We start from the raw sequence: 27,480 nt of genomic DNA, 5'->3' as shown, positions 1-27,480 counted from the left end.
TCTATCCATCACATTTAACACTCTGACAGTAACAGTCTATAATGTTTCTATTCTACAAAACCGCTCTGTCAACTCTGGGCTTCCAGAGCAGCAACTGAGGAAAATAAATAACACCAACGCTGTGGACGACAGCATCACAGCTTGCTTTCTGCTGGGGAATTTTTTTTTTAATATTTTTTTTCTTACACAAGGCGGGGTGGGGAAAGAAAGAGATGTATGCATGGAAGGAGGGGCAGGATCTTCACCACTTGACAGATGCAAAGGAATGTGGATAGCACTCCCATGGCTGATAAAGAGAGCATGTGTCTTCTGCACTATGCTCCTTCCTGCCACGCTCTGCTCTTTTCTTTTTTCACAGACAATATGGTGGCTTACAGGGAATTCACTGTACCCCCTTTCCTCTTGCGTGCTTTTCCAAAAACCAAGGAAGCTGAAATATGACGCAAATTACACCAAAGAAGACATAATTACATTCCTCTTCTGCCTATTTTCCTGCTCCTTGGAATCATCCTTCCCTTCCTACTGTCTTGCTTAAAAGTGGGAGTTGGAGAGCAGACAGGCCATTCACTTCCTTCCCTTTCTTCATTTGTACCCCCCCATTTCTTCCAAAATGGAATTCAAAGAAGCATACATGTGGTGCTTATGTTGCTCAACACATTGACCTGTATACCAGGCTAGATGCATGCCAGGCAAACATAACCCAGACCAATCACATGGTATTTTCTCTGGGGTGATTGCAAGGCAGCATCATTTTCCACAGGCCCTTAGGAAACAGACCAAACACTGGCTCATCACAGCACTACCTCCTCTCATGGCCTAGCTTGGGAGAAGACTTGCCTTTCCGAAACTCCATGAACAGTCACACTTTGCTTGGGTAGCTACTTCGATCTTGCAAACAATATCACATCCTGGGAGCCTCCTGACTTTGAAGAGAACCAGATCATTAGTGATCACAACAAAGTGCCTTCAGCTTTGTCTTCCTTCACCAACTAAATTCCAACAGCACTGTTCGGTAACTGAGGCACAGGACCTCTGAGCAAACAAAGGCTTATTTGTCACACCTTCCTCAGGGTGCAAAACAGCAGAAGGCACCCGTCTCCAATCAGGAATAGGCCAATAAGACACAAAGAACAATTCTTGATCAACTCACTTGACAACAGTCTCTATAATTTCCTTATGGGCAGTTGGGCTACAAAAAGCTGGGTTGGCAACACCTCATGTTGTTCGTTGTCTCTCAATTCTTGTCGCTGTTGCTTGTCGACTGCTCAGTGATCCACTGGTGCAGCATCGCCCATTTCCTCTGCTATCCAAGAACCACTCTGCCAACTGGCAGACTGACTGAAGGGGTGAAGATGTAGAAAGTGGAGAGGCTCTCCCCCCACCAAAACCACATTCCATCTGCCAAGGGCTGAAAGGGCTGTAAGAACAAGCCTTTAAAGGTAACGGTATCAAAAATTAGGAAAAAAAAAATTGACTGGAGACATACTTCTGTTTGATGGCTCTTTTGCTCAGATATCAGTCCCAGTGCAGATACCTGAGTAGTGTGCACAGCCTTCTTCTGTGTGGTGACTGTTTACAAGAGACCAGTGACATTTTGCTGTGAGTTTCTGAATCCTGTGTATTGACATGGTCTACAACAACTTCTAAACGTACTGTTATCTGGGGACAACAACCCTTGAACTCACTTTGAACTCTGATTTTCTACATCCTTCAAGGGTGAATCAGAAGCTGAAAGTGTCTGAATTAGAATCACCAACATCTAAAGTCAATGTTCAACTTCCATTGCTGTGGAAATGCTATGGGATGTCTGTAAGCATGCATAGCAGCCATGGAGGAACGGAATGAATCCGTATATTCATACATTTTTGCCCAAAGGGCCTTGGCGATTCATTCCATAATTCAAGCTAGGAAGAGGAGGAAGAAAAAGATATGGTGAGAATCAGTCCTTAGAGCCACTTCACATGTTACACATTTTAGGCATTCACCCAAGATGTTTTAAGTGTACACTTCAAAAACAAAGTGTGAATGCTTTGCAAATTGTACACTCAGCAAGTAATTTGTATCAGCTCTATATAGAGTGCACAGTGAGTGGCAAACCCAGGTTTATGCTGTGTCATGTGTAAATCAAGGAGCAAGTGATGAAGGAGGTTGCATATGCAGCTTGTCCCTCTTTGCCACACTCCCTCCCACAGCCCCTTGCCAATGTGATCAAGATGTTAGTAGCTAAGGATCGCTGTGGCCTGCCATTAATGCACAATCAGCTGATACCACAGCAGCCAGCCCAAGAATGGGTCGGGAGGCATGCAATCAGAAGGGTTATCTAATGCTAGCTTCATTCTAATTGAGTTGGTACCATATGTCACCCAGCAATAACATCGCAAGCAGCGTGCAACTGAATACATATTTAATTCACATAATGGGTACAACAGTAGAAGTAATCAAGGCAGTTTGCCATAAGCCATAAAGAAATGTAGCTTGTTCCCTTTCAAGAAACATTCAGCACTTAGGGGGAAACTGTATCATCAGAGACAGAGAGAAAGAAGGGAATCGCATCACTGCGAGAGCTCAAAACACCCAGCAGAGATTAAAGCTGTGTCCCTGATCTGGCATGAATGAAAATCAATGGGAGAATATTGTTGACAAATCGTTAGCCCTCTCAATATAATTAATGGCAATGGATTTATTGACAGGCGCTTAATGATTTTCATGTTAGAGAGAAGTCCAGAATTTTCCTGGTCAGTCCACAGGTTCACCTGGAGCAGGGGTTTCCCCCTCTGTGTTCCTTGCACAGTCTAGCCAGTTCTGCTTGGCAGTACTTGGACTTGGAGTGGCAGCTGACAAAGCCAGTGGCCCCTCCCCTTCATTTCCTTCTGCAATGAGATGATTAATATGATCATGGAATGCTCATCAATATCTTTGGACAGAGCAACTGGCATTTCCATTAAAGTCCTATTAACGTGCCAGAAACACAGCTGTGGACAGGTTCGTGTGAAAAAAGTTCCAAAACGAAGCCATGGGAGAGCACCCCAGGTCTGCTACAAATGCAACCCAGTCCTTCCACTCATTAAGGCTTCTTCCACCAGCATGTTTTGATGTATATTTCATGAGGATAAACAAACATTCATTTCACTTTGGTGAGGTGGTTTGCTGTAACGTATCATCAGCCCAGCTAGCAAAGAAGGGACATTAATTTCAATTCTGGTGTTTAAACACTTTGGCGAGGCCAATCACTCATTCCTGGCTTAGTCCTGCAAAGCCCCCATGGGAAACTAGGGCTGCCCCCTCCTCCTGCAGGCATCAGCCTATGCTGACCTGAGAAGAAGGGATTTGATGTTCAAGCTGAGCAGCAGACCAGGGATGGACATCTCAGGAGCTGAGAAGGGAGAGTTAAAAAAGAAAAGGAAGAGCCAGGTGTTTCATTTCCTTTTTGGCAAATTCTAATTTGAACAGAATATTGAAATGGACAGCGATGATTTCTATGCATGGCCAGAAAGGCTAGGCAGGTAGCCAAAATAGAGAGATTCTTCCTGAAGGCTGCCATCCTACACATGGACTTAGGAGCAGGTTTCACTGAATTCAATGGGCCTTGCTTCCCAAGACTTAATGGGACAAACAGTGCATGCTCTGCTGTACACACATAAAAGTCCACTGAAACATGAGCTGCACATTAGTGTTATCCCAAACCATGCACAACTCCAGGGCCACTACAACACAGCGATATGGATAAGAACCAGCATCATTGATTAGGCAGACCAGACTGCACTTGGGTCCTTAGAAGAGGCCAAAATGAAAAAAGGAACAAAGGTACACACTTGCCCATTCTTAGGGCGCAATCTTAACCCACTTTCCAGCACCAACATAAGGGCAATGCAGCTCCGAGGTAAGGGAACAAACATTCTGTTACTTTGAAGAGGCCTCCGTGAGTGCCCCCCAATTGCAGGATGCAGCACATGTCCCAGTGGCACGGCTATGCTGGTGCTGGAAAGTGGGTTAGGATTTGGGCCTTAATGTCTTATTGTCTAGAAAGGATATATTTGATAACAAGGCTCTTGGGCTTACTTCTATCAATGCAGATTTAAGTACTGGAGACTTTGAGGTTAAATTGCTACAGAATCTCTCCTGCCCCATGTTACAGACTCCTGAGGATTGGAAATGTACTGGTCCTCATAGAGTATGATATGATAATAATCTGCTAGATTTCAGCATTGCTGCAAAAGAATGAGTAGTGAATCACCAGTTGAACACCCATTCACAAAACAGGAAATGCAATGCTGAGTTGTTTCTACAAAAGCACCAAAAGCTAGTCTTGAGAAATAAGAACAATCTTAAATTAAATATTCAAGCAGTTTTGTTTTTTAATATAGAAGTTTTGGCTAATGAAACATGATATTTATTGTGGGGGGGGGGCCCTATGGACTACATCAGTATTATTCAAACTGTGAGGCGTGGCTCTTTAGGGAGGCGTCAGGAACTCAAAGGGGAGGTGCGGGATGTCCTCTCGAAGCGATACAGTCACACCCCTCGGCAGAATACGAGCCCGTCTTCTGCGCTTTTTTTAAAGCAGAAGAAACGGGAGTTGCTCAGCTGCTCCCTCTGAGAGTGACTGCAAGAGTGGCTGCTGCCGTCCCACCCTCTTCTCCCTCCACTCCAAGGCTGCTGCTGTTGTTTCCAAAGCTCTTCGACTCTAAACCCCATCTGGCAAGTACCAAGCGTGCTCATTTTGCAGTCCTTGCCCTTGCTGACCGTCAGAAAGAAACCTTCCTTGATCCTTGTCTGGTTGGTTCCTAGTTCTCAGCCTGGGATCGCTTCTCATCAAAGTGAAATCCCTCTTTTCAACCCCTCCTTCTTCCACTCCCCCCTTTCAATCTCCAAACCTTCCTGCTTTCCTCCCCCTGCCCAAATAAAAGGCTTCCTATTTTACCAGTCACCAGGGGGACTTAAAGTTGTTTCCATGCAGTTGGCAAAGGGGGTAGGGGAGAGACAAGCAAACACTTTACTTGGCCAGGAGCAGAAAAAGGGCACTGTTTTTAAAGTGATTTATTAATCTTGTTGTTTGACTGAAGTGGAAAGGCTGTCTTTTTAAAGTGATGAATTTTGCTATTTGAAGGGAATACTTATCAGCCAAGGATGAAGTGATTGCCAGTCTAATCCTGTCCACACTTTCCTGGGAGTAAGTCCCATTGACTCTAATGGGACTTACTTCTGAGTAGACATGCATAGGCTTGAGTTGTGCATCTCCTAGTATAGAGACAAATCAGCTTCTTAACCAAACCCTTATCAGCTCTGCTATATTTTCATGGTCTATTTTTGTTTTCCCCACCAGCTGCTGGAAAAATTAAATTTCATTAAATTAATAAAGGGTTCAATCCTATCCAAGGAGAATGGGAGAAATGACTAGTTGGATTGGGATCCACACACCACAGGTGTGTGTGTAATGTTGCAGACTGGTTGTTCACAAAGTTCATTTGATAAAACAATTCTAACGGTAAGCTTACAAAGATTTAAAAAATGAGTCCTCCTGGACCAGACAAAATCTACCTACTGCAGCATTCTGTCTCCAACAGTGATCAGCAGCTAATCATTTATAAAACATGTATATTGCTGTGTATTAATAATATATTTTTAAGATCTGCATTTAATTAATGATAGTTAATATTTCTGGCCACTTCCTGTTTAATGATGTCACTTCCAGCCATCAGGAACATGATGGGGAGTCATGGCCAACAGCCACGGGGGTCAAGGGAGCCACTGACTGGAAAAGTTTGATTACCACTGGACTACAAATTCACTCCTCTCCCTGAGCTCTGTAGGAGCCAAACTCAAACTTCAGCAAAGTTCAGGTCTGACTCATAAAAAGGTTGCCTTAATTTCCTACCACCACAGCCACCCTCTTTCCATCTCTCAAAACTTACCTAGCAGTGTTTATAAAAATACTCTGCAAGATTTCCATTCTTTCCTCACTGGTATCTGGAATGCTAAAACAGCAGTGTTCCCAGCAAAAGAGGCCTTGGGATACAAAGGCTGCAATTCTATGCACACTTTCCTGGGAGCTAGCCCCATTCAACTCTTTGGGACTTACCTCTGAGTAAACATGCATAGGATTGTGCTATTAGTTTTCAGGGTACCTGATGTTCATAGTCAGTTCTCAGGCACCAAAGAAACCTGTATTTCCCAGAATCCCTGGAACCTGGGATGCTGCTGGGATCCAGGACCAGGGGAAGGAGCTGGTTTAGGGGAGAGATTCAGGACCTAACATTCTGCTGATGAAATTAATGGGAATGACAGAATCTGAATTTTCCAGGATCTTGGGAAAAGAAAAGAATTGTTTTCTGATTTTTTGAACAACAAAAAAAAGTGTATTTGCTGAGCCCATTCCAAATCAAACTGCGGGAAGTTCTCCATTATTAGTCTTGGCTCCTGACTGGCAAAAGATGCAAGTATATCCACTGACCTCTTTAGTTAGAATCAGCCCTTCTGCAAACATTTTAGGGTTTGTTGAAAGCTCTGTTATCAAGGAAGGCATCTGAAAACTAAGAACACGATCACCTACATCAACTAACCCAATAATGAGAATTGTCCCTTGTCTTAGCAAAAATCTTTTTGCTTCTCTTAAAACACGTTTTGTCCAAGAAGTAACCTTCAAATCTACCTTGGAATTTCATTTCTGATGAAATGTGCTATCACCTTCAGGAGGTGCTGAACCCTGAGAAATCATGTTAGTCTTACCCTGATTCCCTTGGAATTCCATTGCTATATCAATCAAGAAGGAATCTTCACATTTTACTTGAAATTCCACTTGAAGCAAAACTGGAGGGCAGCTCTAAAATGAACCAGAAAAGGAACAGGTTCTACCCAAGACCTTTTGCTGTACCAAGTGTCTGCCCTCCACAATCCAGGAGGTAAGCATTATGATCTCTGACAAAGTAACAGAGGATGTTGGGGTGCAAGTAATTCTTGGTTCACATGTGGTTGTTCCACACTATGCTCCATAACACTGTATGAAATCTGGGAGCTCACCTCCAAGAGTGCACCTTGTTTCACTGTGCTGTCAGGCAAGTGTTGAATAGAAGTTATATCAGCCTTCCGGCATCAAAAGCCAGCATCATAACACTGAAGTGACCACAGAACTTGGCATGCACCTGCCCATACAGGCCACAGCTCCACACAACATAAGGTAGTTTCGTACCATATTTTCATCACTTGTCACACTACAGCCACTTCAACTACACTGACCCACCTCTCACTTCTCTGAAGACAAGGGTCCACTAATGTTCTCACGCAAGGTGAGTAAGCCTCCAACTCTGATTAGCAGGGATGGGCTGAGATTTGGATGACTCAGACTCGAGTTGCAAAAACACACGTTTTTCGTGACTCATATGGTCTCAAATCATGCATGTCAAAAACTTGGGCACCGACTTGGGACTCAGGGGTTTTACCTTGAGTCACATAGACTCAAGTCAAGACTCACTTTTGTGTGCGCTTACAACTTTGTTTTGTATGTGTGCTTGCTTGTCTTTTTTTTTCTTGTGCTGCTTCCTGGGCTTGACTCACTTTTCAAGGCTGCCCATAGCAGTTGGATGCCAATCTGCAGATATATGCAAGGAGCCTTGTATGGTTGCCAATAAAGGAATGATAAAGGAATACAGGAATTCTCTCAAGAACAGAGGTTTTTACAATACCTTAGACCAGTGAATCCCAAACTTTCTTGACTGACAGCTCCCTCAACCTACTGAGCCATTGGTCATAGCTCCCCATTAGGGCTACAATCCTCTATATTGTATAGGGTGGAGGGTTATTTGTGAGGATTCCGCAGCTCCCTTGGCTGGTTTCTATCAATCCCCAGGGAGCCATGGCTCACATTTTGTGAATAACTGCCCTAGACCCTCTAGTACATGCATGCTGTTTAAGAGCATAAGAACAGCCTCACTGGATCAGGCCATAGGCCCATCTAGTCCAGCTTCCTGTATCTCACAGCGGCCCACCAAATGCCCCAGGGAGCACACCAGATAACAAGAGACCTCATCCTGGTGCCCTCCCTTGCATCTGGCATTCTGACATAACCCAGTTCTAAAATCAGGAGGTTGCGCATACACATCATGGCTTGTACCCCATAATGGATTTTTCCTCCAGAAACTTGTCCAATCCCCTTTTAAAGGCATCTAGGCTAGATGCCAGCACCACATCCTGTGGCAAGGAGTTCCACAGACCGACCACACACTGAGTAAAGAAATATTTTCTTTTGTCTGTCCTAACCCGTCCAACACTCAATTTTAGTGGATGTCCCCTGGTTCTGGTTTCCAGGGCAGCAAGCCATTATTGGACTTAATAACTTCAATCAAGCCACCCTCAACACCCCACGAATACAGAGGCACCTTAGGAGCCTGAGCTGCAAAAATGGGGAACAGTGGGGAAGGCTCCACTACACCTTGAAGGCTTTTGCAGCACTCTGTAGTTATGAATATTATTTTTAGAAATAGCTAGCAGCAACTGTTACCCTGCACATACCTGATCTCATCTGATCTTGGAAGCTAAGCAGGCTCAGGCCTGGTTAGTACTTGGATGGGAGACCGCCTGGGAATACCAGGTGCTGTAGGCTTATACCACAGTCTTTCGAGACTGAAGGTTGCCAACCATTTTGTATGATCTATTAAGAAACTCTTTTTAATGTAATATAAATTGAGGCTTATTATTTACAATTATTTTGTTTGCTATAAACAGCTTTAAACAAGGACAAAAATAAAGTTGACTATTATTATACCCACCTCATGCCATGTCAGTGTTATTGCAGTGGTCCAGGGGCGCAATCCAGGTACTATCTGGGAAGGTCTCAGTTCAGGAAATTAAAATGTTATTCCAAATTATTTTTAGAGCAGAATCTGCCCATCACTATTCTTAAATCTCCCTGACCCATTTAGTCATCGAGCTTTGCATCCCTTGCGTTTCTATCCCACCACTCCCCATTCCAACTACCAGACCACGGAAAAAAGAAAAAATCCAAATTCTTTAAAAAGAGAGAAATCCTAGAAAGCAGATGAAATTATGCAAAATAAATTGATGTGCATTTACATCCGCATGAATTATCCTGAGTGCCAAATCTGTGTTTCCATAATGCAGAGTGCCTGTGCATGGTCTACATGAAGAAATACATTTTCTTACATGTAAGTACTCTCTTTTACCTATTGAGCAAAGCAGGTCATCAGAGGTGTGTGTGGAGAAAGAAATTCTCTCTCTCTCTCTCATGTTCCTGAAAATAACTAGACAATGTTTAAGACCAGGAAAACGTGAAAAGAAGGTACCATGGCTGAATCAGTGCTGATGGAAAGGAAATTTATATGAGTATGTGCATGTCAAAAGATATAGGGTATCTCAAAGAGCAGTGGTAGCAGGCAGCCAAAAATCTGGTGGAAAGCATTAATACTCCAGGAATCTCCAGAAGGGAGCCTGACTGCAGACACTTAAGCTCTCAGCTCTGCCATTAAAGCTGGAGCCTAAATTATTGATCCCTTGCCTTGATCAGCATAACAGTCACGTCCCCAGAATCGAGATCTAAGTACACTGCGGTCCCTGTGCTGCAGCCACTGAAATAATTAGGAGAAATTCTCATTAAAGGAGAGTGAAAGGTTCAGAGATGGAGACAGAGTAAGGGGGTCTGGGAGGGTGTTTAATGTGTTCCAACAGGGTCGAGGGATCGCTCAGATCAAATCCCTGCACAGAGCTTTGGGTGTGTGAGCGTGTGTAGATGTCAGTATATCAAAACGAAAAGTACAAACAGCATTTTCCCCTCTAATGTAACCGTGCATGCACACACTCTAGACAGCAGGCTATTGCTGGATTCATACCCAAGTATAGTCACACAAAGTGAGAAAGAGAAAGAAGTGGAAAGGGGACTAAAAATAAAGAAAAAAAGAAAATTAAAAATGGAAAATCCATCTTGGATTCCTTTAAGCTTAATGTATTCATTCCTTAGAACTGCAGGAATGTGGGGGGAGCAAGGAGAAAGAATACATAACGCATTTGAAATTGCCATGTAACTGGGAATTCAAACCTTGCAAGCCCCCATCTGACGCAGAAGGGCAGAAATATAAAGCAAAAACACTGCTTGCCAATGTAAGTGCTGGTTCTCCCCCCCCCCGGCCCCCGCCCCAGAGGCAAAATTCACAGAACTGCTCCTGCTGGGAAACATGCAAGCCTGGAATTCAAGGATTCCTCAGCAATACGGAAAACAGTGCTTAGCACACACACACACACACCCTGTCACTGGAGGTGTGTTGGGGGAGGGGCGGGGAGGGGCAGGGCAAGAAAGATGAAGCAAATGATGAAGAGAGCAAAAGGAATGAGACAAGGATAAATGTGAAGCCCATCCCCAACCCCTTGCCCCCCTCCCCGCCCTCAAACTTTCCCTATATTTAATGTCAACACACTGTAATTTAAAAGAAAAATTCCATCTCACAGAGCTAATCAGAATGGTTAGAGAGACCATTACCACAAACACCGGGAACATCTGAAATTGATTATTTTTTACTTCATTCAGTTAATGAAATCCTCCAGCAGCTAAAAAAGAGCAGTGGGTGCATTTCTAGGGGGTGGGGAAAGAATGGAGTGGAGGTGCCGTGGCAGACCATGTTGTGTGAAAAACATAACTAAATGCACCATCTTTAAAAAACAAAAACAAGGGAGGGGGATAAAGCAGTTCCTGCCCTCCCCCCTTCCTTCCTACCCATTTTGTGATGGTAGAAACACTTAACATGGACATCACTTCCCATAAGAAGCACCACATCATTAAATGTCTTGGGCTGGTGCAGCAGGAAAGAGAAATGCGGAATGTCACCAGCTGATAGGAAAGAAGATTCAGAGGTTATTTATTCGGGGACACTTTCCACAAATGGCACTTTTTCCATTTGCATTAGATACGCTCCTGTTAGCTAGCTAAGCTTAGTACAAAGACAACCATAAGGAAAGACTGTTCCAACACTTCAGCTTTGCTGGGCTCACATTCCTGAAGCTCTGAGAAATCACAAAATGGGCCAATTCATCCTCAACACGATGACCACTTGACCATGGACCCCCATGACCCTCCTCACTAAGCTCAACAACTGTTCACTCCATGTACACATTCAGACAGGTTTCCAAGATTACCTTTAGATCACACAGAGTTAGGGTTTCCAAATGTCCTGACTGAACAAAATTGTTCAATTCTTGTCCAGAATAAAGTTTATATGCATAGGTTCCTTGAATTTCTCCGGCTGATAATCTGAGTACACCTGTGTGTGTGTGTGTGTGTGTGTGTGTGTGTGTGTGTGTGTACACATACATGCATATGACAATTATTATCTACTGAAACATGACGCACAGAGCAAGTTAATATATGTCTACTGAAAAGTAAGACCCATTGAGTTCAGTGGATCTTACTTCCAGATACGGTGCACAGGATTGCAGCCTAAGAACAGCTTTTGTGTGGACAATTGGGGAAAGGAAGAAGGACGTAGGAGGGGGTCTATGGGTGTGAAAGCTGGCTGTCCATGATAAAATAAAGAGTAAAAATGCATACCAGCATGTCTTCCAATTGCACCTATTAACATGCACCAAATGTGCACTTTGGCTCATTCTAAGCTACAATCCTATGTATGCTTGTTTGGAAGCAACTCCCACAGAACTCCTTGGAACTTGCTTCTAAATAAATGTGCTTAGGACAGGGAAGCAAAGTTATTTGGCAACTAACATACTGGCTTTCTTGTTGGTACCAGATCTAGCAACTTTATTGGCATCCAGTGTGATTGAATTCTCCTTGTCTCATTAATATGATCATTGCATAACCACCTGACAATGTAAATGTAAGAAACTACTAGCATAACCCAATCAGTTCTATGGGCTGTTATTAGTCATTAATTGTACAATACAATGCCATAGCAATGCTCTCGTCACATACCATGGGTACAACACTGAACAATAAAATTACAGTAAATAGTAAAATGCAAAAAGCAACTTCATAAATCAACATCCATACCCAGATCACCCCAGGGAAGAATGAAAGCCAAGATTAAAATTGCCATCAACTTCAAATAAAAGCTTTCTGAAATAAAGTTGTCTTAACCTGCTTGCTGGAAGCCAGCGAGAAGGATTAAAGGTGAACTTCCCTGAATGGGAAATTCCTTAACTGGGGCACCATCTCCTCAGGGCAGGAGACAAAGGGAAGAACGTGAATATTTCACAGATGCACACATTTCATTCAGACAGTGAAGTGCAAGTTCCCCCTTTCTATATCACTCCAAAGCATGAAAGAAGTTCAGGTCACATTTTTCTGCTTCTCAAAAGATGCAAAGTGGTCGCTTGTTTCCCTCTACACAAAAGCTTTCAGCCGTGGTGGCTGAATCTGAAAGCAGAAATATCTTTCTGTCCATGTAGTACTTGGAGTCAGGACCTCAGAGGAATTTTATCAGGGCGTACAAAGTTTCTTTTGGGCCCTTTTGCAAAGGCGGAGAGGTGAAACAGTGGGGGAGGGTGTTGATGGGTGAGCAGAATGGGGGCAGGGAGCGGCGAAACAAGCCGGGGGGAGGGTAGAGACAGCTGGAAAAGTCTCTGGAGTCCAGGTCTACTAAACCAAGTGGCATCAGTAGGGTCCCCAGCATCCCCAGTTCACGGTGGTGTCCCCAGCATTCCATGTGGGCAACAAGTCTGAGTAGATAGGAAAACATAAGATCTCAGGAAATTTCTGGGCCCCCTCCTTTGGCTCCTGGGCCCCCCTTTTGACCCTGGGCCTGGGTACAAATTACCCCCTTTACCCCCCTCTCCTAGACTCTGCTTGGAGAAAACATTCTTTCATGCTGCCCGTTGATAAGTAAATGGCATAAGCCAGACTGGGCTGCTCCCCTGCAGCATGCTTCTCGCCTTCAGCCTTTCCTACTCCCCAAATCTGGCTGTAGCACTAGTTAGACCAGGGGTGTCAAATATATGGCCTGGGGGCCGGATGCAGCCCGCAGAAGCTTTTTATCTGGCCCTTGGGCTCTCAGCAGCTGAGCAATGCTGAGGCGTCACTGCTGAAAGGGTGGCCCATGTGATAACTGGGCTCTCATATCTTGAAATATGACCAAGATTTGTGTATTTTCTCTTCTGCCTAATGAGTTCCTACATAAGAACAGAGTGCTTATTTCTGGTTTGGACCTGTTTAATGACATCACTTCTGGCTCTCAGCAGGCATCGTGAATGCTGTTCGGCCCGTGGTATGAAATGAGTTTGACACCCTTGAGTTAGACAGTGCAATGACATTACTACACAGGCCAGACATGTTGCAGGAAGTGTTTACAGAATCACATCAACAAAACCACCAGCCACTTTGTTCCTGGGGGAAAGCTTGCAAAATTTATTTTGAGACTCAGACCAAGCAGAGATGACCAGATGAGCTAATTAGAGGAAGAGAAGAGCGAATTAAGAAACTTGCCAAAGCTAAGCCAGAGACTTCCTTGGTCAAGCTCTCATGCTTTTCTCTGTTAAGGACAATCGCTTATCAGACTATGCCTCTGTCAAGTGTAGGGTCACTGTAGGGTGCTCAAATTACTACCCACAGCAGCCACTATACTACTCCATATAAACAGGCTGTGTGTTACACTCATGGAGAAGTCCTGCCAAAACAGACCGCAAACATTAACATGTGCTATTTGTAGGAGGTCATAGAAAGACTGCCACAGATAATGAATTGGTTACCCTGGAGTTGCTGCACGTTATGAGGGCACACTTGGTCTCATACCAAATGGTGACTTCTTTGCAGCCAGTTGACCCTGTGCACAAGGGGTGACATAGCACATGACCCTAGCCACGACTGGCACCTGAGGTCCTAGAGGTGAAATGATGGTGCTGTAACCCCTTGCCGAGTGGCCGACACTGAACATCTTTGTACGGTTTGGCCTTGGCAGTGCCAGGGCAAGTTGCGGTGTGCCAGTGTGGCAGCAGCCATGGCCCTCAGCTTGTTAGACTGAAAGAATGTGCCGTTTTAATTAATGATATGTAAATATCCTTGAATGGGCTGCATTTGCATATTAAGAGAGATTTGCGGAATCTGCGGAGTAATATATTTTAATTAAGGATTAATTAAAAATAATGGGAATTTCATTTCGCCTGGCAGAATCCGTTTAGATCTTAGCACACGTCTGCTCAGGAGTCTGGTCGGACTGCTCAGCATCCCACATCCTGCAGCTGAGCCCACCCCTCCCATGTTTATCCTCTGCCACCCGGATCTCAAACAACAGAACAGCACCAAAAGGGAGGGGGGCAGACAGCCTAAGCATCCTCCCTGTGAACCAGCTCAGTTGTGATTCTCGGGCTGGTTTTGGTAGGGTTTTTTTTATCGTAAAGTAAGTAAATGGCTCTGAGACACGGAACACTAGTTGTGTTGGCAATTATGTTAATGGGATGCTATTAGGCTATGATTCTATATGAGCAATTGGGGAGAAGAAATGCCTTACTGAGAGAGAATGATACAACAGACGTCTGTCTTATTGATATAGCTCCAATGGAGCTTTCTGCATAATTACACTCGGCCACTTTCCATGGGTGGGGGAGAAGGCCCTAACCGTGGAGTAGTAGGGGAGAGCAAGAACTTCAGAACGAAAGCCAAATTCTGCTTTGCCACTATTGCCATACTTGTGCCAAACACATGCATTGTGGGCAGTTGTTAAAGTACGTCAAGCTGGGAGGGGGGGCTTCTTTGATGGAAGTTCTACCCTTAATCTCGCATAGTAGTAAGAGGCTACATCGTAATTAGTAGGTGGTGAGAGAAATAAACTCTTTGCATGCTCAGAAAAATTTTCTGTGTTCCAGAGGTTCTAGGGCTTAGCTCAACTTAAAGCCCTACCACTACCACCACCAGCCTATGAAAAACATTAGGTATTTCAAGTCATATTCCTCTGCTTCTTCATTTATTTCGGTTTCTAGACCACTCACCCCAGAGCTCTGAACAGGTAATGAAGGTTTAGAACAAAAATTACGTGTTAAATGTGTTACATACATATATTAGAAGTTGGATAAAGAAATGGGAAACAACCTGCCCTACTCACTGTGTGGAGCTGTTATATATTGAGTCAGACCATCAAGCCCATTGCTGGGTACTCTGACCAACTGCAACTCTCCAGGACTTCACAACTGAGGTCTTTCCCACTCCTGCAGCTTTGGTTGTTGGGGGCTAAAATCAGAACCTTCTGTGTGCAAAGCTCCTACTGAAATATGCCCCCAAACCCACTAGTTTCGCCTCAATCACCACCAGCTAGCTAGGCCAATGAAAAACTTCTTGCAGTGTTGCTTGATGTTTACATGTGCAAGCTGAGAAAACATTCTAAGAGCCCGATCCTGTGGTCTGTGCCACGCCTCCACGGCTGCGGCCAGCGCTGAGCCAGTGCGCGGCAGACGCCCGGGTTCTGCGACTCGATGGTCTCCGTGACCGCTGGGCTGCGGAATGGGAGATGGGGGCATGGTCGGGGGCATGGGGGAGGTGTGTCGGGGTGTGGGAGAGGCGGATCCACGGAGCTGAGCTCCGCAGGATCCAGGACGCTCGTGTAGGGCTGTTCACCCTACACGAGTGCCTTCACTTTAGCAGTGACCAAACAGTTGCTGCTAAAATGAGTAGTTCCATTGCGGGGCTGTTTTCTTTACTCGGGAGAAGGGGACGGATGTCCCCTTCTCCCAAGGAGCCTCCCACAGTAGCGCAGGAGGCGCTGAATCCAGCAGGAGCCCTCCATGGAGCTGCCGGGTCCCGCAGCTCCGGGCAGCTCAGGATTCGGCTGTAAGACAGTAGTTCCCGAACTGAGGGCTGTGGCTCCCCAGAGAGCTGTGAAAACCAGCCAGGGAGCTATGGAATCCTCACAGAAAACCCCACCGCCCTATACAATGTATAGGATTGCAGCCCTAATGGGAAGCCACAGACAACGGCCCAGTCAGTAAAGGAAGTTTGGAAACGACTGGTCTAAGAGGAAGGAGCCTCACCTGCAGATAAATCTGCTTTAACAGGATTGGAAACATCTTTTATATTCCTAAGATTCAGCCCCAAAACTTCAGGTAAAAAGACATGGACTGAACTGAAAAATCAAGACTCAGTATACAGGGGAAAGCAACTCATGAGGAATGCAATTTTCTTACACTTGGTTTTACACATAACATCAGGCGAAAATTTCCATCTCTGGAAAAAAGGTTTCAAGACAAAAAATTTTTTTTGGATTAACCTACATCTCCAAAACTTTCCCTAAAAGGCAGCCAAGTGGATTTGAAATGTTTGGAGATTCTGAATCCAGGCAATTGTACTTTTAGCCCAGGGACTCAGACTCCAGAGAAGCCGGTCCAGCTAATTCAAATTAAGAGGAAACCAGGGTACCTGAAAGAATTCAGATTCCCAAAAACAAAGCCCCAATGAGGAAGGCACTGGGAAGCTAGCAACCTTAGTCCATGTCCAGTCTCTTCATGGAAACTCTCTACATCTGAGCTAAACCGGCCTGTTAACACTTGTCAGCAACACAGAGCTTGAAGCTGCCGTTTATCAGCTCTTTCAGACCATATGTGTGCCTACTGCCCCCCCTCCCCGTAAAAGTATTACTGACAAGTCACTGCACTGAAATCCCCTGGGCATCTCATATCTTGCCATGCATGCCAGGAGGGGCAACTACAAATACTGGCTGAACACGCTCATTCAGAATATTACACACATACAGAGACAACATTCTCAATGGTTTGAGCATCTGGCCTGAAGCCAGCAAGGATAGGTTCCAGTTCCACCTCTGCCAATGCACACGTTCTTTGCCTCAGTTCCCTATGTGTAAAATCTGAGCAGCAACCTACCTCACAGGATTCAAAAGCAGTAGTCCTTGGGGAGGGACTGCTTGCTGTAAGGTTTTGCGAGAACTAGCATTCCCAGTACAGTACTCTTGAAGATGGTGCTGTGGGCACTAATTAAAACAGCTAGAATCGAACCCCTCCTTCTACCCAGTTCCCACCATTTGTAAACAGAAAGAACAGCATTTAACTCACTAAATGGGTATGAAGGTGGGTGTGATAAGGATATATGGGTATAGTGTGGCCTACAAACCTAAATAAGCAACATAGGCTTCACTCTTAGGAACTTGGTAAGGATTTCAAACTTCTAACCGTGACCTACATTTAGGAAAGAGGTTAAAGAAAAAAAAAACACATTGATTTCCATGGGGGTTTAGGGATATTTCACCATCCAATTAATCCAGTAATTAGCTTATTGCTATCACCAGGTAATTGTGCTTTGTCCATTCTCAAGACTGATTTAAATGGGACAAAAATCCCAGTGTTGAAACTGAAATGGTGTTGTTGCCCACACATATAGGGTTACTCCACTAGGGATCTGTAACCCAGGTGAGTACTACTCTGGTGTGCTAATGATTATGGAGAAGCTGAGGGTCCATTTTAAAAGCAAAGCTGGGCACATGAAAGACCACTTAGGTAGGTTTTTGTGCACACCTGGAATCACATTTTAACTCAGGCTTCTGTCTCTGCTTTTGGCACATTACTAGGATTATGCAGCAACTACAGGAAGGCAAAGCGTAAACAAGATAACCCTGTTTATTGATCTTCTCATACAATTCAATCATAAAGGCATACAACTTCTCCCCATTCAAATGTCATCCTTTATTTTGCATTACCTTATCTAGCTTCAAGAGTTATCCTAATGTCTTAATGATCTGCCACTCTTCCTTTTTTGTCTGGATTTTGTTCAGATCTGCACATGACTACATTGTGCAGCAGTTTTTTATATGTGTCTCTTTTCATTACAAATTTACCCCAGTGCATCATGGAACTGTTTAAATAACAGAGCAAAAAAGGACTCTTCCAAATGCAGGCTGGATTGGGGGAAATTCACTCATCTCTACATCAGCCCTATGAGGCTTTAGGAATGGTTCTCATAAATCTCTCTCTTGGAGGGATGAGTTTCTCCCCACCTAGAGAAACTTTGCCAGTCTCAGGTACAGGGGACTCCAATTTGGATTCGAGTTCCTGCAACTATTTAACCTCCCCCTAAAGTAAACAGCCAAACAAGGTACTTAAAGACATGGGCCCTTAGAAGCCTGACGGTATTGCAGAATGATAGAAGGCATGAAAAACAGCAGAGGGAAAGCAAATTGCTTGTAAATACAGATGTGGCAGAACACAGAGCATTCTAATCCACAAGTGGAGGCAGGGTTGGTGCTATCATTGGACTAACTAGGTAGCTGCCTAGGGCACAGACTTCAGAGGGGCTCAGTTTGATGCCAATTAGTTTTTTTTAACCCATGTAAAAATGCAACTGACTTTTTTTATTTTAAAATAAATGCCACAATAGTGCTATGGAATATAATTACAAAGTTTTATGAAAAACATTTTTTTGGGGGGTGCAAGCAGTTAACCTTGCCTCGGGTGCATAATAGCCTGGCCCTGGGTAGAAGAGTATACTACAAAGGAGTAAGAATTGCAGAGGAATTAATCCCAGCCACCAAATCCCACTACCCAGCACAAAAACATGAAACTCAGATATTCAACCTGAGTGGATGGCACTGCAGTGAAACTGAGAATTCCCACTTCAGAGTAGAAGAAGAAAAGGGCAGGAAAGGCACCACCAGAACAAGAAATTGTGTTCAATGGGACTTACACTGGGAAAGTGTGTACATGATGGCAGCTCAGGCAGAGAGAGCACAGAGTAGGCAACAGCACCTTTCTTGCCCCTACTTTACCATTTGCTCTTAGCTGCCCCTCCCTCTTCTTTCGTCTCCTCTCACCTTCCAACCAGAGAGGATTGCTCTCATCAGTGAGTCAATCCTATCATGATCATCCAAAGCAAGCCTACTCAGAAATAAATCCCACTGTGTTCAAAGGGGCTTACTCCCAGCATGTTTTGAGAAAAACAATGGCATTCACCAGAAAAATGGCACTCACCATTTTTTCCCACTGCAAAATAGTTTTAAAAAACACCAAGAACAATGTTGCTGCTGCTGAACTGGTAAGCCCTCTCCCCTCTCCCAATATTTTCACCACTCCCTGGAAACTGCTGTCAGTTTCAGTCCCCTCCCATTTTGCCTCTGTCTCAATTTTAGTCAATTCAAAACCTTCAAGTAGGGACTGCTCAGGTCTAGATGGTATGCAACACTGCTGAAGCAGGATCTTGACTTGGTTGGGCCACTGATGCCCGCTCATCTTTGACATTTCCTCTTGTCTTCATCCCAGTATAAGTGGGAATTTAGAAGTGCAAGTGAATGGTATTTTGGAAATTTCTCGGTTAGCTCTAGGACAGCTGACAAGTCAGTCAGATTCTGAACTTTCCATTCCACCACCTTCTCCATTCCATTGCCAATGTCTGCTTCACATTTCCAACGCGTGGGAGACCCCCATGACGCTGCATCAACAAAAACATGACGGCAGGTCTCATCATGGTTAGTGTCTGGATAGGAGCCTGGCTGGAAGCCCATGGAGGCTGCTCTTAGCTTGCCAAAGAACAGGATAGAAGTGCAATAAATAAATACCACAAATTGTGTGAGAACAGCTGATAATCCATTGAACAGTAGCCCAGTACTGAAGCTGAGCATTTCTAGAGCACTTTAGAATATTCAAAACATTTCATACACATTCTGTTGTGATCGGTACAATAATCCTGTAAAGTAGGTCAGTGTTATAAGCCCCATATCATGGGTGGGGAGGAGGGCTGAGGTCGAGAGGGAAGGGTTTGTCTAAGGCCACCTAGAGAATTCACAGCAAAGGTGATTGCTGAACCAGGAACATTTATAGCTCACTCTCTTAGTGCACAACACCAGCGCAACAAAGATGACTGAGGTGGCATCTAAGCTTGATCTATTTTTCTGCACACCTTTCCCCTCTCCCGCTACATTTCATCCGGATGGATGGAGAGTTGGGTGTTCTGGTAGCAACAGCAGGGCTCTCCTTGGGTATGACTACAAGGGACGGTTTCCTTGACAAGACATGTTGTGTCTCAGTATTTCTAATACTACACTAGTTGAGACACTAAGGGCACAATCCCAGGCCAGGTCTACTCAGAAGTAAGTCCTATTTTGTTCAATGGGGCTTACTCTCAGGAAAGGGTGGTCAGGATTTCAGCCAGAGGCTCTGCAGCAAAGGCAGTTGGCAGCAGAGACAATAAGAGGGAGGCCACAGTACCTGACTCCTGTCCCCAGGCATTAATTAGTTGTGAGGCTTCAGAGTACATGGCAGCATGGCTAAGGACAATTCTCACAGCTTAACTTCCCCTTTAGAAAAAGCTCACCACAGAAACCACTATTTTGTCTCAAAGGACACACTCATAAAAATATCACCCTTTCATCTTAGTCAATAGACCTAACTCCTTAGCCAGAATGTGTCAAAAGATCTGTTCCGGTCCTCTTCACAGATTTCAAATTATGCAACAGTCTTGAACTTTGGTTTCTGGGAAGAAATATTGGTTGTGATTCATTCACCCAGAGATTACCTACATATACTTCAAAGGTCTACTCCTTGCTTCTAAATCTTACATCGTGGACTAACAGCAGGAAGGACCCCAAAGATAATCTAAATTCAGACCTGATTCCCAAGGTAACATACTCCACACACAATACATGATTTCACACATCAATCACTATAGAGATTAATTCCTCTCATTCCAATTACTGTGTGCTTAAAGCACGGAACAAGAGAAAACAAGTAGTCTCAAGGCCAAGGAGAGGTTTATGATTCAAGAAACAGAAAACAAAGATAGATGGCTCAAGCAAGCAAGTCAGACTATACACTAGAAAGGAAGGAACACACAAATGGGTACTTATCAGACCTACTGATAAACTTAGGGTGCAGTCCTAACCCACTTTCCAGCACCGACATAAGGGCAATGCAGCTCCGAGGTAAGGGAACAAACATTCCCTTATTTGAGGAGGCTTCCATGACTGCCATTCAACTGCAGGATGCAGTACACATCCCATTGGCACTGCTATGCCAGTGCTGAAAAGTGGGTTAGGATTTGGGCCTTAGTGTTTTCTAATACCAACCATGTCAGACCATCTGGGCCATTTCAGGCAATGGACCACCAGTATATGAAAAACAATCCTGACATTACCGATTGCTAATGTTCTTATCAAAATATGAGAGAACGCATCTGGCAAAGCCAACAAGGTGCACCAGTCATTTAACAAATAATTCCTGATACATTTTGTTGCTCTTTATCAGGGGAATTTGTTCAGCAGTTGGTTCGACACATAGTACATCTTCTGATAAGTCATGTCTGTAGAAGCTGAGGCTCCAAATGTGACATGGCCAGTAACAATTCCCAGGATCACAGTGTCATTTTCTGTTCTGCTATGATTCAGAGAATTGCTGCCAGTGATATCTGTAACCATGTGGTTAACATACTTTGTTTTGATTGTGTGCATGTTTACCTATGGATAGGTAGGAACTGTGCAGGCAAGAATGTATGAAACAGACATATTTGTGAAGCAGTTTTTGTCTCTTCTCTCACCCCAAATGCTGAAACTTGGAATCAACTCAGCAGGAAATTGCATTGGAGAGAAAAATTGGTAACAGAGCTGAAACAAATTTGTTCACACTGTGAACATGATGATTTGCTAAATTTTCATTGCAATACTTGCATTTCAAAATGTGAGTTTTTACCATGGAACTTAGCTTTCAAGTCATACTAACTAAGCTGGGAAGGTGAAACTGAGCTTTGATATAAATTCAATTAAAACCTGCCTACAAAATTTGTACCTGACTGTTTTGAGGTTTTAGAACATGTGCAATGCAACTCTATGCATGTTTTCTCAGAAGTAAAGCCCGCTGAGTTCCATGGGACTTTACAGCCCAATCCTGAGCTGCCTGGGCATCCTGAGAACAACCAGGCAGCTGCTTCCAGCTCCTCAGGAGAGGGGGACATTCACACAGAGCACCTGGCAGCAGAACAACAGCCTCCGACTGGCGCTGTCCCAGCGCTTGCTCACGCGGGGTCAGCTCCGGTGCTGGGCTGGCTCTAACCCCTGCAAATGTGCCTTATGGCATATCTGTGACAGTGCATGCCCGCAGTGAGCCGGTGCGCACTGCATAGGATTGGGCCCTTATTCCCTGGTAAGTATATTTAGGATCACAGCCCTCTTGAAAATATTACTGAATATTTGTTTTAGGAGAGGCTGTCTCAGTTTTCCTTTCCACAACAAGATTTCCCCCCCCCCCCCCATTAAATCCTTAAGGAAGGATTTCAGCAACACACAAACAAACAAACATAAAACCAGGGCAAAACAATGATAAAAACTGATAAACAGGATCTAGTAGCTAAAGATTTGAACTCTGATTGGGAGAACCCTCATTTTAAAACTAGCTCAGTTATAACCTTACTGGTGACTGACTAAGTCACCATTTCTCAACCTGATACTGAGCCCACTTCTCAGAAATCAGGAATATGGCGATCCGACAAGAGAGCAAAGTGGGCTACTGTTCCTCTCCTCACGCCCCCATTCTTTATTTATTTACTGTCAAGCCCAGAGCAAAGCTCCATACATAGCTGGAGGCTAAAGGAAGGCAGCTCTTCCTTTGACTTTAACATGAGGCCCCCTGCTCTGCTCTTTCTTCATGGAGGGCACTTTGACAGATCACGCACTGGCAGCCCAGACATCGGTGCTGCAGAAAATGCACAAGGAAGTTTCTCATACTAAACCTCACAGCTGTGTCCTTCTGCCACTGGACAGAAAGAGGGATTCATCACAAGGTGGTGGTGCCACAGAATGGCAGGTGCCCCGGGGCTGTGCGTAACCTACAGGACAAAACCATCCATCACCTGTTTTCTTCCCCACCTCAGAAAAAGACAGTAAATGGCAAAGAAAAGTCTAATAAGGCAAGAACTGAGACTGCTCTGAATCTGGGCGGGAGAAACACCAGCCATTTACAAGCACAACAATTCTATCCAGAGGCAGCTGACAATTGAAAATTAAGACTCCAGTGTAGAAATCTAAGTTCTGCAACAGGCCAAGGAAGTCTTTATTGTATATATATCCCACAACTTTCCTCCAAGAAATTCAGGGTGAGATATATGGATCTCCTTGCCCCTGCCCCAACGCAGTTCTCCCTGGTCCAACATTCTAATCGCAAACGCAATACATCACAATTTTATGCCTTCAGGTAGGCTGTGGATACACTGGACATGGGCCCTAATACTGATGAACCTAGCAGCCAGGAACTCCTTAAACCAGAGATCCCTAAGCCAGGACCTCAGCAACCCCTAAGCCAGGACCTCAGCACCACTGCCACCAAAAGCTGCACTTGCTTCAGGGCTCATTTGGCACATAAGCAATGCACCTGCCAGGAAACAGCAGAGGGTTAATAGACTTTAGGCCAGAGGACTTTCTCATTACGGCTCTTCACTGCTAAGGAAGGTTATGTAGCCTAGGAAGGGCAGTCAGGCCAAGGAAGTATATAAGGGCTCAGCTGGACTTAGGTTCATGTTGAAACAAGCCATCTGTTCCCAATGACAAGTCTGGGGTACTGAGGGACCTGTCTCTGACTGCCCTTGTTCTGCAGCACATGGCCAACAACTTGGATGGGACATGCAACGCTTTTTGTCTTCTGACCTTGCCATCAGTTCAAGAAGCTGGCTGGAGCAATGCCTCAGCAGGCTCTGGATCACTAGAACTAGACACAAAGAAGGCAGAAACAAAAGCCCATGGAAACCACTGGTTGCGAACTTATTTCACCATGAAGCAAGGAATCATTGTGAGACTTTTTTTTAAAACAAACATTACCAAATACCACGGAGAAGAGCCTCTTGTTGATCTCAATCCTCTACATTGTATTTTTGGGTCAGAGTGCAGGGAGGGAGCAAACCAAACATGTAGCCCAGTCCTGAGCTCAAAATGATGCCCCAGAAGTGATGTCATGCCTGGGTTTTTCAAAAAAATGAAAATTGGGAGAAAACCTGCCTCCTTCCCCTTAATATAAGAGGAGCACCATTTGAAAAAGTGCTTCTTTACCCAATTAGCAACTATTATGATCTGTAGAAATGAAAGCTGACTCATATTAATACCTTATTGGTTCTATGCTATATCATAATAAGAGCTCATTGGCTCTCAGAATAATTAGCCTTATTGGTCAGTTTTGAGTGATGGAAATCCACTTTTTGTTCCATAAGGCAGTTGTGTTTTCATTTTCTTGTTAATTGGCCATAATGTTTGATAGAATACAGATATTCCAATGCTGTTTGTTTCATTGCATTCTGCATTAAATTACTTTTCCAATGATATATGATATATAACATGATGATATAATCCGTATAATTCCAATGATATATAACATGATGGTATAATTCGTACATACCCAGGTTTTCACAATTGTGGCCACTAGCGCCAAGCTCAGCTTGTTGCCCAGTGCAATTGCTACCTCCTTCACCCCCTTAGCTACTGCCAAAGAGGCCTCAGAGATTTATGGCCCAATCCTAACTGGAGGTTACACCGCTGGAAAGCATGTTCGAGCAGCGTAACACACTTTCTGGCTACTGCAAATGTAACAATGCTGGAGAGCACATCTGCCTCAGTCCACACAACGGAAAAACTACATGGGTACATCTGATTCTTCATGAGATCAGAGACCAATCACACAGGGTTTCAGACTGTATAAAGAACCTTCATATCCACAGCTGTACTGCAGGCTTCCCATGCATGAATGTAATGGTCAGTGCCAGGGGCCCAATCTCACATCCTCATCACACTTTTATTGAATGAAGGGAAAGAGGTGAGAGTAGGGCTAATAATTTGTCCAAGCCTGTGTTTCAAAAATAAGGAGGGAAATAACTTTGGGTTTTCCAGTTGGAGCTCAATGCTCTATCCATTACACATACTTACCATTGTAAAAGTTTCACTGTTAGTTTTTAAAATGCCAAAGGACACTTTATTGTTGTAATTAGAAGAAAGCCTGTAAGAGCAGTAGTTACGAAGTGCTGATAATGATCTTCAAGTGATCAGCAAGAATACAGAGAAATCAGACTTAAAGGAGTTTCTCGTCTTGAAACAAGATTCCATTGACAGTTCCACATTACAGTCCATCACAACACATTCAATTTCTTCTTTGAAACCTTCACGGAGAAGAGCTTCACAACTTCCTCAGATAAGTTGTTTCATTGCCCAGTTAGAAAAGCTTGCTCTGCTTTGCTGCAAACATATGGTTTCTTGTACTTCCTTGTGGACCTTCCTATAATACTGCAAGCTTTTATAATGTGAAAACAGCTGCCTTGTCATTTCCCCTTCTCTTCCATCTTATTTTCTCTGAAAAATGCACCCCATACCCCTATCAACCTTTGTTGGTCTATTCTATATTCTCTCCCATTTTGTTTTTAATAGGGCTGTCACGCCAATTAAAGATTTAAAAAAATCAATTAGCTGCCTGGCTTTTAACCAATTAACTGATTAAATTAATGTATTAAACTTTTTAAAAAATGAGCATATGTAGAACTGCTGCAATGAAGGTGTGCTTTGGGGGATCCTGAAAGAAGTGGGCAGTTTTTTTTTTTAAAGGATAATTTGCAATTTCAATAGACCAGCAAGTTTTTACTATAAGGAAGAAAATGTTGCCTTTTACATTTCTCTTCCAAAATGTGGGAATGTGGAATATTTTCTATTAGCAGTTAGCACCACAGAGCCAAAATGGCTTCAAAAAACAATCCAGTAAAAGGCCCATCAGTGTTGTGTAAGATCCAGGTCTAAAAGATGTATTGACACTGATTTCATTTGAGCACTGTCAGCTTCAGTTGCCTGTAGGTCTTATAGCTGAAGGAAAGGAACGGCAGTTTCACCCTGAAAGGCAAACTGTCAGTTAGCTTTGGATACAAACAGGAAGGAAAATAGATCTTTAAACGTGAGAGTTGGAGTGGTGGTCAACCAATTGGTGCAAAGAACAGAATCAGCATGTCTGTACAAACCATAAGGTCTTTTCAATATGAGGTTTCAACATCTTTTAGACCTGGATAGTATGCAATGTTGACATGTTCCATCAAGGAACAAAATTATAAACCACAATTAAGCCATTTCTAGTCAATTAATGACACTGATTAATCAATAAAAGCTTGCTGTCCTAATTTTATTCTTCTTTAAAGATGGTGTAGGAGGCTGCTTGTATTTCTTACTGCTTCTTCCTGCTTCTGTTAAACAGCAGGCAACACTTGTATATGATGCAAGACAGAAACTATCCAAGTTCTGCAGGTGATGACAGGAGGGGAAAAAGGTATGCAGGAAAAGACAGCTGGTCAGCAGACATTTTTCCTCCGTAGACCAGTAGGCCAAAGCAACTGTATATGATGCAAGTAAAAAGCCTCAGTGATGTTTACTAGACTCCATGTCCCATATTAACACCTGCCTTTTCCAGCATGACACAGATTTGTGTCTTTGATTTGCTCCCAAAATTCTCCTTTGTGAATTATGATGTTGAATACATTTCAGATATTCTCTATATAGAGATTTTTCCTTAGTAATTAATATATCTGACATCCAGTCTTATTTTATTTCAATACATTGTTGAATGTCGGCATTTTACAGTATGGGATAGGTGACATGCAATGGTATGCAGCAACAGACAGTATGGATTGCTGTAGTGGTATATCTTGGAGTATATTTTCCAAAATATACTCTCTACAGAGAGTAGTCTCTACTCTCTACAGAGAACACTTCAGCCAAGGAATCTCTCTGATGAAGAGGATTGGGTAATGTTCTTAGTTGCACATTCAGTTCATGTGTAGAATTGCTAGCCCTCACTATCACTAACTGTTAAGTGAGAGTATGCCCAATAATGAGTGTGTACTCATTATTCCCCTGTGGTTGTGTATTGAAGAGAAAGTATTTTAAAGAAGGCTGTCTTCTACTACTGATTTTCTCACTGAGAAAATTCTGAAGATTTCAAAGAACTCATGGTTCCCCAGAAGATAGTTTCAGAATTGTTGATGGATCATATTTGAGAGTGCTTGATGATTGGCATTAATATTTGACCATTTTTGCTAGTTGAAAAGGAAAGGTATTTTAAATCTTATAGTAGCTGATAGACAAGAACCAGAGATAGATAACATGCAACGGTGACAGATTGTATTTGCCAACCTAAAGCTTATGGTATTTCATATTTAGAGTCTGCCAAAATCAAAGCAATCAGGAAAGGTCACCAGGTCTGAAGAATCTGAACTTTGAATTGCAAGATTATTGATGCAAATTTGCATTTGAGTTCTTCATATTCAAAAATTCAAATATTCAAACATTCAAAATATTAAATGGTGACATTTCATATCTGGGGTTGTATTTGAAAAGTTTTTTGTTCATTTCTGGAGCAAAACCTTTTTTTAAAATGAGTGGAGAAATGTAGCATCAGGAGGGGCCAGTACAAAAATGCACCATTCATCTTATCCAGTTGGATACGATAGGTACAGCAGAAACTGCAAAACATAACCATGCCACTGAACTGCACAATTAACAGTCAGAAGTCTCAGCTGAGGAACACTCTGGTAAATTTAAC

The 27,480-nt window shown here is 43.5% G+C and overlaps 1 protein-coding gene and 1 pseudogene across 2 annotated transcripts in view; one reads left to right on the top strand and one right to left on the bottom strand.

The window, feature by feature from the left end:
* PBX1 (PBX homeobox 1) overlaps nt 1–27,480 on the bottom strand; it is a 260,512-nt gene that overhangs the window by 150,513 nt on the left and 82,519 nt on the right. The window lies entirely within an intron of this gene.
* Nucleotides 8,477–8,596, top strand: LOC136650382 (5S ribosomal RNA; annotated as a pseudogene).

Source organism: Tiliqua scincoides, chromosome 4, assembly GCF_035046505.1.
Source record: "Tiliqua scincoides isolate rTilSci1 chromosome 4, rTilSci1.hap2, whole genome shotgun sequence".
NCBI classification, from domain to species: Eukaryota; Metazoa; Chordata; class Lepidosauria; order Squamata; family Scincidae; genus Tiliqua; species Tiliqua scincoides.
The sequence above is the reverse complement of the archived record's forward strand: the minus strand, read 5'-3'. Positions and strand labels throughout refer to the sequence as shown.